Below are 16,116 nucleotides of genomic sequence, written 5' to 3'. Positions count from 1 at the left end.
ATGTGAAATAATAAAAATTGCTTGTAACATGTGAAATAAAAGGAGCTTAAACTAATTTAAAAATGGGTAGATGTACTAAAATATAATGAACTCCGCCAGAAAGACAAAAGTATTAAAAACTTTTAACACTCTCATTGTTTAATATAACGTATTTAGTGTAAAAATTTACTGAAACTTAAAAAATTTAACACTCAATTCCTTTTTCGTTTTTCACAACGTTTATTTGTTAGAATTTTTTCTTTTATTTACCAGCAACCAATCCTTTCATCTTGCTTTGTTCCCTGTATTTCCCATAGAAAATCCTAGAAAATTCCAACTGGTGGTGGGCTGAAGGAAGAATAATAGATGACGGACATGGTTGGTCGGACGAGCCACAGTTTTGTCTTCTCAAGAGATGCACCTTAATTCTATCTAGAGTTAATGTTTTCCCGCCCTGTTGTTCGTTTCCCTATACCAAACTGGATCCTCTTCTTCTTTCCCAACAAACAAGTTTTACAAAATCCAAAATCCAACATCATGGATTTAAACCAGTTATTAATTGTTTTCTTAACTCTACAAGACATCGGCTACTCAAATGGCCAAAGCTCTTGTGCCGTAGCAATGCACTATATATCTTTGTTAAAACAACAAACGTAGTGCGACAACACTACCATCTAACAAATATGTGTGTGCCCTTCTTTGCACCAGATAACACAACAAATTAATGACCCTTTAAGTCTTTAACCACCCTTGCTTTACCATATTTAAGACTCTGGCATGATACCCGTCACTTTCAAATGATCCCAAAGTAGCTTAAATTGTTTTTTAGACAATGGGTAAATAATACTAAAATATAATGAACTTCACCAAAAAGACAAAAGTAATAAAAACTTTAACACTTAATATTGTTTGATATATATATATAATCAATTGCGGCAAAAGGGGCAATTATTATATGGGTAAAGGAGGCCGGGTCTCGAATGCCATAAATCAAATCAAAGGAATATAAAAGGAGAGGGGGATGGTGTGCTTCATAATTATAATATTGCTAGTTTTTATCCCCCGTATTACGGGAGTTGTGTGTCTTTTTCGTGTCTAATATTTATATTTTTTGGATTTTAATTTTTTTATTGTAAGAAAGTTAATAATATACTTAGAGTTTGATGATAAAAAAAGTTTCACAAATAAATGAGATGTTATAACCCGTTTAAAAACTATGAGTTTGGTAAGACCCATGACCCGCTTATTATTATTATTTTTTACTATAAAACTGTTACTTAATATAAATAATATCTTTTTCTTAGACAAATTGGATATTAATTTTCAGTATATCCCTATTTTATATGATTTTCATATCAAGGTGAGATTATTTTTTTAATATAATGAGATGTTATAACGCGTTTAAGGTTATATGGGTTTAGTGAGTCCCATAACCGTGAATTCGGGTCAAATGCATGAGAAACCTTCATTTACAAATAAAACAATCTGGTGGCTTGAGAGAATGTAAGAAGCAACCATAGAGTTTTTAAGGATTTTATTTACATATATTTAAAAATTAAAATTCTTTGTTCTATAGTTTTTCTTTCATTTTCCTTTTTCTTTTGCGCGCAACATATTTTATGGTGAAAAAAATAAGTGGGTCACAGGTCACACTAAACCCATATAACTTTTAAACCGGGTATAAGATCTCATTTATTTTTGAAACCCTTTTATCATTAAATCATAAATATATCATTAACTTTCTTACAATAAATAAAACTCATTTATTTGCGAAACCCTTTTATCATCAAATCCTAAGTATATTATTAACTTTCTTACAATAAATAAAATTAAAATCTAAAAAAATGTTTCTTAATTATAAATATATGTATATTTTAAAATGGATATTAGTTTTTAGTTCCCTATTTTATAGAATTTTTCATATCAAATATTTGATGAGATTAATTTTAATATAATAAGATGTTATAACCCGTTTAAGGGCTGTATGGATTTGGTGAGACCCATACCCATGAATTCGGGTCAAATGAATGAGAAACCTTCATTTAAGAATAAAACAATCTGGTGGCTTGAGAGAATTTAGAGAGTTTTCGTGTATATATGTTTAATACTAGTTTTTATCCCCCGTATTACGGGGGTTGTGTTTCTTTTTTGTGTCTAATATTCATATTTTTTTGCATTTTAATTTTATGTATTATAAAAAAGTTAATAATATACTTAGGGTTTTATGATGAAATAGTTTTACAAATAAATGACATGCTATAATCTGTTTAAAAGCTATGGGTTTGGTGAGACACATGACCCGCTTATCTTTTTTATTATAAAATTGTTTCTTATTATAAATAATATATTTTTCTTAAAAAAATTGGATATTAATATTTAGTATATCCCTACTTTATAAGATTTGCATATCAAATACTTGGTGAGATTTATTTTTAAAACAGTGAGATGTTATAACTCGTTTAAGGTTATCTAGGCATGGTGAGACCCATACCGTGAATTCGGGTCAAATGCACTTGAAGTCTTCATTTACAAATAAAACAATATGGTGGCTTGAGTAAATGTAAGAAACAATAATAAAGCTTTTAAATGTTTCGTTTATTTACGGGGGTTGTTTTATATTATTTGTTTCTAAAATTTTTTTATGTTTTGAATTTTTATTTTTTTATTGTATGAAAGTTAATAATATACTTATGGTTTGATGATAAATTGTTTCACAAATAAATGAGATGTTATAAACTGGTTTAAAAGCTATATGGTTTGATGAGACTAAAGACCCATTTATTTTTTTACTATAAAATTGGTTTTTTAATTATAAATAATACATATGTTTTTTAAATAAATAATATATTAATTTTTAGTATATCCTTACTTTATAGGATTTTTTATCAAATATTTGGTGGGATTAGTTTTTAATTTAATGAGATGTTATAACCCGTTTAAGAAATATATGGGTTTGATTAGACTCATACCCATAAATTCGGGTCAAATGCATGAGAAGTCTCCATTTAAAAATAAAGGTAATCTGGTGACTTCAAAAAAAGGGGGAGCGACCACATCGCGACACCTAGGATATTATTGTTTTCGTTTATATATATTATAGATAGATAGATAGATATGACTTATGACCACATGACTCGTTTAATTATGACCAAAATCACGTTATTTTAATAGATTCATACTTATGAAACTATCATGAATATTTAACAATTTTATATTTTTATATCTTAAGGTGTTTTAATTGTAAATATAGCTTATGCAAAAATGTTTAACTGATTGTTATGGGATGGACCTCACACACCACCTCGATTTGGTGAAGATAGTGTAACATGCTTATTATGTCTTGACCTTTGGCGCCCCTCTATCTTGCGTGACACGGTCTAGCAAGTGTTAACGTGCCCATGTGGCACTGGCTTGGCGCCCCTAATTAGCCTACAACTTGCAGTCTATTTAAACCCACCGTCTAATTTGTTTGACTGGTCAAGAAATTTAGTATAAATAAAAAACACATGAAATTATACTTGATGTCCATTTTACTTGTGGCATGTACAATCATATGAGTTAATAGTAATGAGTTAAGAGCAACTTCATATGACTCAATAGCAATGACTTAAGAGCAACCTCAACGTTGAGTTACACTTGACAGTCGTCCAAATCCATGTGAGGCGGACTTTGGTGATGTTGGCGTAGTTTCTTCAAAGCGGTCTGAAGATAGCGTCCGACAATTACGTGAAGCAAACCTCATTTACATTTATTAGATATCTATACTATATATAATGCATGAAACAAGATAAAATTATACATAATTTAATGCATAAGTTACATGTACAAAAAAAGGATAAATTTGTCTTTTAAACAACTCACACCGTGAACTCTCAGTTTTTTCAAAAAGTATTTACAATTTTTCACCCATAATTTTAACCAACTTTGGTAAGAATAACACATACACACACACACATAAGTTGAAGAAAGTTAACATACAAATGAAATTAACGTGTTATTAGTGATAATCAAGTAGAGTAATTATATATATATATGGTAGAGTTAATGTAAAAAACAATATTTTTGTGAGAAGAATAAGAATAGATCTAGGCCCTTGGATCCATGATCTAGTGGTTAAGATTGGTAGTTTCTAAATAATTGTATTGTTTCATATTTACATTGTATAGTGTCATATTTAGGTGGTTTGTTTTATTTTAAAACTCTTCTCACACTTCTCACAAAACACTTGTTTTTTATTTGAACTCTTTTCTATATATATATATATATATATAGATAGATAAAGGATCCAATACAATAATCCCTAATCGTACATTACGTACGCGACTCGCATCCCCGTCGATTTCGAATAACACGCGGTGGCAATATTGTAATTTTCATCAAATCGTTGCTCCCATCGATTTCGTCCACCTTCAACATGACCGTTCAGCAATCCGTCACCATTCAACGATCCTATCCACCGTCCACCATCCAATGATTCCGTCCACCGTACACCATCTTCCTCCGTCACGACCTGTTGATAAAAGTGACCAGTTAAAATTGAAATTGTTGAACTAATTAAACTTTGAAAGTGACCAATTAAACTTTGAAATTGGTCCCATTAATCATCAATTTGAAGTTTCAATTGATCAATTTTGAGTTTTGAGTGATGGGTTTTAACTGAGCGTTTAAAGTTTTAAGCGCCATTTACGGAAACCCAGTTGTAGACGTTCATATTTTGTTCATATGATCGAATCGATGATCAAATTGATGGTCGATTGATAATTGTTTGATGATTACGAGATTATATGGAGTGAATTGAGTGTTCAATTTCATGTTACAGATGTTTAATTTTTTTGTTAGTTTAGAAGTTCTGATAAAGTTTAGAAGTTCTGTTTAGAAGTTCAGAACTTCTAAACTTTTTTGAACACCCAGAACTTCTAAACTTTATCAGAACTTCTAAACTTTTTTTAACAACCTGAACTTCTTAGAAAGTATTAGAACGTTTAAAGATGTTCATTGTTTTTGAACACCCAGAACTTCAATGAACGTATTAGAACGTTTGAAGATACTCTTTTTTGGTCAGAACGTTTAAAGGTCTTCAGATTTATTTCAGAACGTTTAAACATAATATTTTGAACCCTCTTTATCAAAACTTCTAAACTTTTTTTTAACAACCTGAACTTCTTAGAAAGTATTAGAACGTTTAAAGATGTTCATTGTTTTTTGAACACCCAAAATTTCATTGAACGTATTAGAACGTTTAAAGATACTCTTTTTTGGTCAGAACGTTTAAAGGTCTTCAGTTTTGTTTCAGAACGTTTAAACATAATATTTTGAACCCTCTTTATCAGAACTTCTAAACTTTTTTTAACAACCTGAACTTCTTAGAAAGTATTAGAACGTTTAAAGATGTTCATTGTTTTTTGAACACCCAGAACTTCATTGAACGTATTAGAACGTTTAAAGATGCTCTTTTTTGGTCAAAACGTTTAAAGGTCTTCAGTTTTGTTTCAGAACGTTTAAACATAATATTTTGAACCCTAATCAGAGCTCGATTGAGTGTGTTATTTCTGCAATTCCATAATCGATTGATGATTTTAAAGCCTCTTACACATCAATTCGATTGACTAAATCATCAATTATGGTGTTTATTTTGGTCAGAACGTTTAAACATGAACCCTAATCATAGCTCAATTAAGTGTGTTAATTTGTATTTTCATAATCGATTGATGATTCTAAAGCCACTTACACATCAATTCGATTGATTAAATCATCAATTTGAAGATTTTTAATGTTCAGGGACGTTCTATTTCAATTTTGGTTTTTGACTTTAGAAATTTCATACTTTAAGCTGTGATTAGAGTTTAGAAATTGGATTAGATTGAGCGACAAGTTCCGAATTTGGATCAGAGTTGATTTGTAATCGACGAATTTTGATCGCGAACTATTGTTGGGTTATTTACGAAATTGCCACCGCGCGTTTTTTAATCAAACGCTCTGGAATGTCGCGTACCTAATGTATGATAAGCCATTATTGTACGTTAACCCACCCCTATATATATATATATATATATATATATAAGTAGAGTATTTATGTGATTACTATATGATGTAATTACATTATTATTCTACTTGTATATATAATTACTTTACATGATTATCACTTTAACACGTTAATTTTATTTGTATTTGATCCAAACTCTATATAAGTTTACTCCACATCTTTATCCATATATTATTTTTAGTTTCAATTTTAAACCAACTTCTCTCTTACAATTTTTAAATGAATATAACATTTTCATACGTTAATATTTTTTCAAAAAAATTGCACCATAAAAACAAGCATTTCATTCTCTTTGATTCGAGTATGGTATTGCTATAGGCTTTCAACTAAAAAAATAATATGTTACGTATGGGTATGGTCGGTTTTGACTGTTTTATGTTAAGCATGTGAGCTCAACCGTTGCTAACAATTTGTTTGTTATCAAAACCAAAACTAAACCGTTAAAAATTGAAACCGAAAGATTACTAATAGCCTGATTCCTATTTGGTTAATACATTTACAATGTTTTAAGTCGAACTGTAAACACTCATAATTGTTATGTGATTACGAGGGGTCTGTGTTCAAATACTCGATGAATCGCACGAACACCCATTTAGTATAATATAATGAAAAAATCAGGCAAGTGGAGGACGAGCGGTTTAAATTATTCTTTTAATCTAAATTCTTTAATCTAATTTATAAATTAATTTTATGGGAAATGGCCTTTTTTTTCAATGAGGCAAGTAGCTAGTTTCTTGATAAACAAAATGAAAATAATGAATAACTTAAAGAAAACTTGTTCGTGTCGTGTTATAAATACAATAATATTAAATTAATTATATATTAAATTTATTAATCTAATTTAAAGTACGAAATATTAAAAAAGTTGTTTTAAAAATAGGGTTGTGAACAAACACGAATAAGGCATTGTTCATATTCGTTTATTAAGAAAACAATGTGTTCACGAACACTTACCGAACGAGATTTATGTTCGTGTTCATTCATTAAGGAAATGAATTTGTTCATGAACATATAATCGAATACATATTTATAATCATGTTCGTTTATTTAAAAAATGAATATTTGTATTTGTTATGAACAACGAACATAAATGAACATATATGAACAAATGTAAAAGAACATAAACAAATTTTGAACTAATTCTCCAAGTAATCGATATGTTTCCATATCAATTTCTGTTTCCGCGATGATTGATTTGTGCATTAATCATTAGAATGGTAAACGGCATGCTAGCCTTTTAAAGTTGATCCATGAAATCACATCACATAACATGATCTAGAAAATATCAATCTATATCTAGTTAATAATCAATTTATCCAAACAAACACATCTGGATCTTCAATTGAATTAACTTTTTACTTGAACATAACCTTGAAAGTATAAGGTTTTAACCTCTAAGCGTAACCTATTTAATTCCAAAGCCTAACTCTAAAATTAGCCTATCTCGATCCAAAGCATCATAACCATGCATGCATGTATATAAATTCTAAATGAATATAACAAACTTTCTTTCAATAAATAAAAATTTAAATCCAAAAAACAATATTCACAATGATAGAAACGACAAATTTAAAAAAACTCGCGTATCACACGGGCTGCCCAAATATTAATAGATATAATTAATGTAACAAACTAATCAGTGGCGGACCCAGGATTTTTTGTCAATGGGGTCCCAATTTTTTCGGTTTACAAAATTTTTCGGGTCGGTCGTTATTCGGGTCGGGTCGAGGCGAGGAACATAATAAAACACGGAACTATGGTGTCATTGGAAACGAGTAAGTAGAAAGAATCTAAATTAGAAACTAGATGAAACATACACTTTTAATTCATACCCGAAAAACATGAACGTAATCTATATATATGGTCTTACATAATTGACCAAAACATGAAAAAATAACTCTAACACAAATAAATGATTAATTATAATATACATACACAAGGTAAATAATAAAAGAATATGCAAAATCCATGTTAACATTATATATGTTGCATGGTGATAATGACTATATGAGAGAAACTAACAAAAAGCACAAATACCCTAACTGAATAACTAAGACTAGGATATTAAAAAAACAACAAAAAAGGAGTATGGTGGGGCTTGAACCTACAACCTCTCACAAGTAAAACAAGGGACTTTCCACTGTACCAGTTCAATCCTAATAGTATGTGTTCCAAGTATTAATTTTTATGGGGTCCTTACAAAATTTAATATACCGTCTCTAAGTAATTTTTAAAAAACATCGGTGTCCCGGGACCCCGATCGGACCTATGTGGGTCCGCCCCTGAAACTAATGCATATGTAATCAAAACAAAACTCAGTTAAAAAATAAAATAATTAATCAGCAAAACATATTGTAAAATATTTAAAAACAAAAATCTAAATAAACTCTCGTGTCAAGCGGGATAAAAACTAGTGATGTATATTGTATGATAATACTACAAATAGCAAAATAAATAATGATGTCAATGATTTAGAACATCGTCAACCACACATACTAGAAGTCTAGAACAGCTGCTACTCACTTATCTGAATCGATCGGAGCTATTGGCTGAAGTTTAGATCTTCGATCGTGGAGCTAGCCCTTGTAATCTTCTAACCATCGATCGTAGGTTCACTTCTTGTTATATTAATTTATGGCTTCAATTCTGTCATTGACTTCTTGTTATATTGTATTCGTATTATTAGTCCAAAACACTCAACAGATCAATGGCATCATCGCCGGCGTCTTCAAGCTCCACTCCTGCTTCTTCTAGTCATCAGTGGAATTACAATTACGATGTTTATATATCTTTTCGAGGTGAAGACACCTGTACGCAGCACTTCACAAACGAGGAATCATCACTTACCTTGACACGGTAACACTTCAACATGGTGAACCGATTAAACAGGCACTCTACAAAGCTATGAAAGAATCATGGATCACCATCATCGTGTTCTCGGAAAACTTTGCCTGTTCTTCATGGTGCTTAGACGAAGTTGAATTTGTCTTAGAATGTAAGAAAGTGACGGGGCAAATTGTTATGCCCATATTCTATCATGTTGAGCCCAGTGACGTGCGGCATCAAAGAGGTACATTCGGGGATGGGATCGCTGGACAAGAATGGAAGAATCCCATGAAGATTCAATTTTGGAGAGAAGCACTAAAGGAAGCTGGCAGCCTTGAAGGATTCAAAATAAGGGACATTGGGTACGTAGTTTTCTTTATTACCTTGTATTATAACTATCTTTATACATGTTTCAACCCCGGTTTTCTAAAAGAATAAAGTTAAAACTTAACCAAAATGTTCACCCAAAAAAAACTTACAAAAATAACTTGAAATTAACATATATAAAATAAGTCATTTCAATTAAAATCAACTTCGACAACATGAAAAGGGTTAGGCTAAACATGCCCCCTTATTACACTAGAATGTTAAACTTTTAGCGGGTTAATCAAGAACACGAACACGAGATTTGTAGAACTCTCTACCACTCTTCTATTAAGAAAACGACAAACGTGAAAAACTTAATAATTACTGATACAATGCATGGCTTATATAGAGCCCATACATGACTAATCATATACTAACTCAAATACACAATTTGAATCTAAAACAAATATGATTAAATAAAATAAGACTAACTTATCTTATAATAATAAATTAATTATTATTTTAAATATTCTCCGAGATATTAGGAGCCTTCAATTTAATTTGGTGTTGGACACGTTTAACATAGAACAATTATTATGACTTTAATTTAAGATAGTATTAACGTAATAATAATTTACTCAAGTGTTTACATAATTAATCTATTGTTCTCACGCTTAAAACCGACTTCTGATGTTCGAAACTGTTTGTATATGATAGTAGCACTTAAAACTATCGTATAATCTTTGATATATTTGGTTCTCGGTTACATAATTGTAGGGCTAATTCCTACCTGTGTGAATATGTGCATATGCTTATTTTCCTTACTATCCGAGTGCAGATATGAGGCAAAAGTTATACAACTAACTGTCAAGCGTATATCAAATATATTGTTTCCCAATAAAGAGATCACCGAAAAGGAGATTTACTTACAAAATTATAATTTAATGGATGGTGGTAAGAAGTTTCATCTAGCAGTTGTTGTTGTTGTTGTTATTGTTGTTGTTGTTGTATCTGAGATTTTGTCATTTATGATCATGTTGGAAAACCCATAATCTAATTCACATATCTTTATATATTTTAGATGTGGATTCGGGTTATGATAATTCCAATCAAATCAACACATCAGTGATATCTTCATTTTTGAAAACTCACCCTTCTAAATTGGCAAATCACGATGTGTTTTTGAGTTTTCGAGGAGAAGACACTAGTCGTAACTTTGTGGATCATCTATACTCAGCTCTTGAGGAACATGAGATTCTCACTTATAAGGACGACGAGGGAATCAAAATCATCCGCGGAATTCCATTTCTTGATTCAAACACGATCAAGGCTATTGAAGAACCACGAATTTCCATCGTGATATTCTCCAAAAATTATGCAAGCTCTTTCATATGTATGGAAGAGCTTGTATATATAATGAAATGTATGAATGAGAGAGGACATGTAGTTATCCCCTTATTCTATCATGTCGATCCATCAGAAGTACGATACCAAAGAAAGCATTACGAGAACGCATTCTCCAAACATGAGTCGATGTATCCCTCCAAAGCTGAACAATGGAGAAACGCACTAACGGAGGCAAGCTACCTTAGTGGCTGGGATATCCGGAGGCTTGCTGACGGGTAGTTTTCTTTGTTACTTTTTTTTCCCTAACTTTATTGCTTTAAGTGTTTGTACGATAGAACTCAACTATAGTGGCCTTACCAAGAAACAATATAAAATTTTAGAACTAAGACCGTTTTTTAATTAACAGTATTGGGAATATAATCACACTTCAACCAAGAAATTAACAAAATAGGCCTGTACTTTTAGCATTTCAAAACTAGACGTATTCTTCTTCCAATTTGTCGAGCTCGTTCAGTTTATTACTAAAAATAGGTGACGGTATTCTGCCTAAATAGTAGACACAGGTAACTAATAATAAAATACTAAAGATACCAGCCATCTTTTTTTTTAATTCTGACTTTTTAAATTCTGACACAGGGTATTTATTAGATCGAATGTAGTTACGAATAGAAAACCAACAATCAAAAAAGCAACAAATAAGGAAAATCGACTAAAACTAGTTTTTCAGCCGCCAGTAAAAAATACGGCCGGTATATGTAAGTGGGCGGTTACCAACTACATTTTAATAGGCGGCCAAATTCTACAGTTAAATTTAACCGTTTAGTAGCCTGATAAGATATAACTGGCATTGTTAGCCATTGGCTAAGACATAGCCTCCACTCTACATGCACATGTATTGATTTTGTTGGTTTGTTTTGTGGATCTGTGTTATTTTGTAGGTTATTTGTCCTCTTTGACTGGTTGATTTTTTGTTTGACTTGTTTTAAAAAGTACAAAAGTGCTATTTGTTTTATTTTGGGCCACATATAGTCCATTTTGGTAAGTAATTTCGTTTCTAACTCAAGGCAAGAATTTATATAGGAGCTTTGGGAGCATTTGTCGTTAGAATTATAAAAAGTTGTTGATGACTGGAGTAGCTATTATAGCTTTTCACTTAAGAGATCTGTAATATATAAACAAAGATTTTCTTTTTTTATATACTTTAAAACAAATTTCAAAACCGGTGTATAATCATCGATATATTTGGTTCGGGATTACATTTTTATGAATTCTAGAGCTAATTCCCTGCTTTATGAATAACTGAATACGTGGATATGCTTATTTGTTAAGTCAAGAAATTGACATAAGGGGGAGATTGTTGAGTCAAAGATTTGACCTAAATGAAGTACATGGAAGATTGGAATCTTCTCAACCTCCTCTTATTTCGCTAAGTAATGGATCCGAGCACACCTTAGACATCCGAGCAAGCTTTTACTTAGCCGGGTACGATATTTTGCCTACCAGGCAAGGTTTACTTCAAGTAGTCTTCTTTAGTGGATATCCGAGCAGGGTTTGCAAATTAGTGCATTGCCGGGTAAGGTACACTAGTTTATGTAAATCCGGGCAAGGTTCACTTTATCAAGCAAGTCTGTTCTTCAGAACCAAGTATTTTACTCTTCCGAGTAAGGTTTGGTTGACCAAGTCCAAGAAGTCAAGTGATTGGAAGTCCGGGCAAGGTATTCATTAATAAGTATGATCCAAGTATGCTTGATAATCTAAAGGAATATCTCTAAGTAATATCGGGCAAGGTTCAGCTCAAGCAAGGAACAATACTCCCGAGTACACTTTGCTAATAAGTTATTTATAGCAAAGAGCTGAAATGGATCATTGAAGAACAAGGTTGCTCGTAAGGAGTTGTCGGGCAAAGTCTGGCAAAGTCAAGAAGACTGAAGTCTACTCGGTGAGTATTTTACTTGGTGAAATACTCTTCAAGCAAAGTCTACCCGGAAACTGATTCCGAGCACACTTCTATGTTACCAAGTTATGAAGGATGGTAGAGTACACAGCGTACTCGGAAAATGAAGATTTATGAAAAGCCTACCCGGAAGACTTGTTTTACACTTAGTTTATTTTGAATATGTAATTTGAATATGTATGATTGTATTTAGGGTTTCTAGAAGGAATGACAGTTGTCCTAGGTTGGCAGGCCTATAAATAGAATGTTTAGGGCACGCCGCCAAGACAGAGAGAGGACACGGATTTTGAGTCTTTACACTTTTCGGATAAGAAAGAATATTTCTTGAAAGTGACGGCTGTCCTAGGATTCCTAGAACCCTAAATCGATTATCCACTTTGTATGATGAAAATTATATAAATGGAAATCTTTTGAGTGAATCCTGTGTGTGTTTTCTACCTTTGATTATTCTTTGCAACCGTATGTTTGTTATTGATTCCGCCTTTAACATCTTTCTAAATATAGCAACCCGTCATTAACTCTCTTGTCAACACATTAATCTGTGTGAGTTATGACATGATTAATTAAGATCCAGCTGAAGTCGAGGGGGCCTGACAAGTGGTATCAGAGCTTGTTACTACTATTTTTGAAAGATTGTTGCTGATTGAAGATTTGAAGAAGAATGACGTAAGCAGACCACTGTTCGATTGATTTGTGATGTCAGCAACCCTGTTTTTCATTTTTCTTCCAGATCTACAATCTACCGGTGTTTTCTCTTCCTTATTTCAATTAAAGTTCTAATCTTTATATCTGAATCTGGTTCTAATCACATCAGATCTGAGCATTCTGTTTTCAGATCTGATTATTTTGAAACTCTGTGTTTACAAAGAAACTAATTTTTGATTTCTCAAAATGTCTGGGTATGAGGAACAAGAGGTGTCTACTAACAAGATACCAAGGTTGTATGTACAGGAAAACTTTATCAAATGGAAAGTACTCTTTGAAGCAGTCGTATGCTACAATGATATTGATATGTGGAACTCCATCAAGAATAGTCCACAAACTGCTGTTGAAGAAGGTGCAAATGCAGCTGCAACTGTTGCTGTAAGAGAAAGAATGAGAAAGGTGGATGACAAAGCCTTAGCTATGATTAAGCTAGGTTTGTCTTGGGAGATTCTGACCAAGGTGGCACATCACACAACTGCCAAGCAAATGTATGATGCCATGCTTGAGATGTATGAAGGGTATACTGAACTAAAGAACATAAAGAAGCAAAGACTGAAGCAACAGTTGGAAAGGTTCAAGTATAAGGAAGGAGAGAGGTTGAAAACAATACTAGAACGTTTTCTAAGTATTATGAATGAGTTGATGCCAACTGATTATGTAATGACTGACTTTGATTTGAATACAAAGTTACTCAACTCAATGCCAAAAGAATGGTATACTGCTTGCAAGTTCATCCTTCAGAAGCATAATTTCAATGAATTGAAATTGGATGATGTAGTATGCTTTCTTCAGGCTGCAGAACTTGAAATGATAGAGAATGAGATTATTAAGGAAGATAGACCCTGCTTCAATGTTTCAAATGCATTGATTGCACCCATGGGAAATCTGTCTACCAAGAATCAACAGCAAATTCCCATTATTGAAGAACCAGCTGAACATAATGTTGTTACTCCAAAATCTTTCATTGGAGGTAGCACAAGTAATCAAGGAAATCAACAGAGGTTCAATGTGCAACTGATTGATGATACTGAAACTACCTCAATGGCAAGTGGGAATGTGCATCACTCTAGTGGTGTAAATGGTCAAAACAATGAAACAAATGCATTGTTGTCTATCTTTACTGAGTCATATAATGCATTTGTTGCAAAGAACCTAATTCACACAAGTGTGGTACAAAATGATTTAGAGCAAATTGATGCAGATGACTTGGAAGACATGGATATGAAGTGGCAAGCTGCCATGTTGGGTTTGAGAAGTAAAAGGCTGTATAACAGAACTGGTAGGTCTCTGGTTTCTGGTCCTAATGACAGGATTGGATTTGACAAGTCAAAAGCAATCTGTTACAATTGTCAGCAACATGGTCATTTTGCAAGAGAATACAATCAACCAAGAAACTTTCAAATGAATCAATTCCAGAATCAACAACCAGGAGGTCAGCAGCAATATCAACAAAATCAACCAAGAGGTCAGCAGCATTACCAACAAAATCAGCTATGATTCAACAACAACAACAATCAAATGAACAACTTCAACAACTTCAATCCCAACAACAATTACAACCCCAACTTCAACAATTTTCAGCCTCAAATGAATAATCAACAACAAAGTGTGCAACAAACTCAAGGTTTTCAAATGAATAACAATCAAAACCTTCAAGCAGCTCAAAATGTTCCAAACAACACTGTTCCAGCAAATCATAATCAGATCAGAAATCAAGAAAATGTGGCAGTGACTACACAGCATGAAGGAAATTTTGATTGGAGCAATCATGAAGAGGACATTGCAGATGATATCAGGAAAGCAAATGTGGCATTCTTGGCCATAATTGAGAAAGAAAAAAGGATCATCATCTCAGGTACACTCTGCTCCTACTGTTGATTTAAATGAACTTATCATTGAATTGAGAACAAAAGTAGGCAAGCTGGAAAGTGAGTGTTTTAGAAAACAAAGTATCATCAATGAGTATGAGGCAAGTGAGATGATCAGTGAAGAAAAGATTAAAAGCCTTGAAGATGATTGCATGATCAATTACAGAACTCAAACCAGATACATCACTGAGATTGATGGATTAAAGAAGATGTTGGTTAAAGAAAATGTGCAAAGCACAAGACTGAAGGTTGAAACTGAATTTCTGAAGAATTTGGTCTCAACAGGCAACATATGTGGTATGTTGAACCAGGTGAAGGACCAAGACAAATACAAAGCAGTTCCACCTCCATTCAACAACAACTTCATGCCAAAAGTTGACAAAGAGAAAAGAGATGCATACTTGCAACAATTCAGAGATGTCTTTCAAGACAAGGAAGAATTTGTTGATTTTTACAAAAAGGTAGAAGTGAATGAAGAAGGAGAGTTTGTGATTAAGAAAGTGGTAAAAGAGGATAAGTCAATTGGAGTTCAAGTCTCTGAGGATGACTTTGATTCAGTTGAATTGGATCAAGATGACTTCAGTGATTTGAGTGATCAAATTACTGAAAAGGAAATCAAAGCTGTTGAAAGAGGAAGAAAATACAAGAAACCGGAATCTGTTGATAAACTTCCAAAGTATCCACCAGTCCCATCAAGATTGAAGAAACAGAATGATAAAATGAAAAGAAAACATGTTTCTTTTGACATTTGTGAAAGGAGGAAAATAAACTACAATGCAGTCAGACCACCAAGCAAGGCTGTATTGGGTAGGATAAATCAGAACAACAAAAAAAGGATGGTGACTGAAAAAATTGATACAGAAAATTTTATCCTAGTTTATCCAATCTTTTCTAGTCATGAGGTGTTGGATGTTGGAGAAGTGGAAACTATGGAAGAGTATGAGAAAAGACAGTCAAGGGTTAGAGAAAGCAGTGATGAAGAACCTGTGACTATTGAAAAAATTGTCTTTGTCAAAAGCAAACTTGAAAGACAATACATTAAGATTGAGGAGTTTGTGCCATTCTCAATTAACTTTGATAGCTTAAAG

Source organism: Bidens hawaiensis, unplaced genomic scaffold (genome assembly GCF_021521415.1).
Source record: "Bidens hawaiensis isolate Kalapana, Puna unplaced genomic scaffold, B.hawaiensis_p1.1 tig00004685_1, whole genome shotgun sequence".
Lineage (NCBI taxonomy): Eukaryota > Viridiplantae > Streptophyta > Magnoliopsida > Asterales > Asteraceae > Bidens > Bidens hawaiensis.
The sequence above is the reverse complement of the archived record's forward strand: the minus strand, read 5'-3'. Positions refer to the sequence as shown.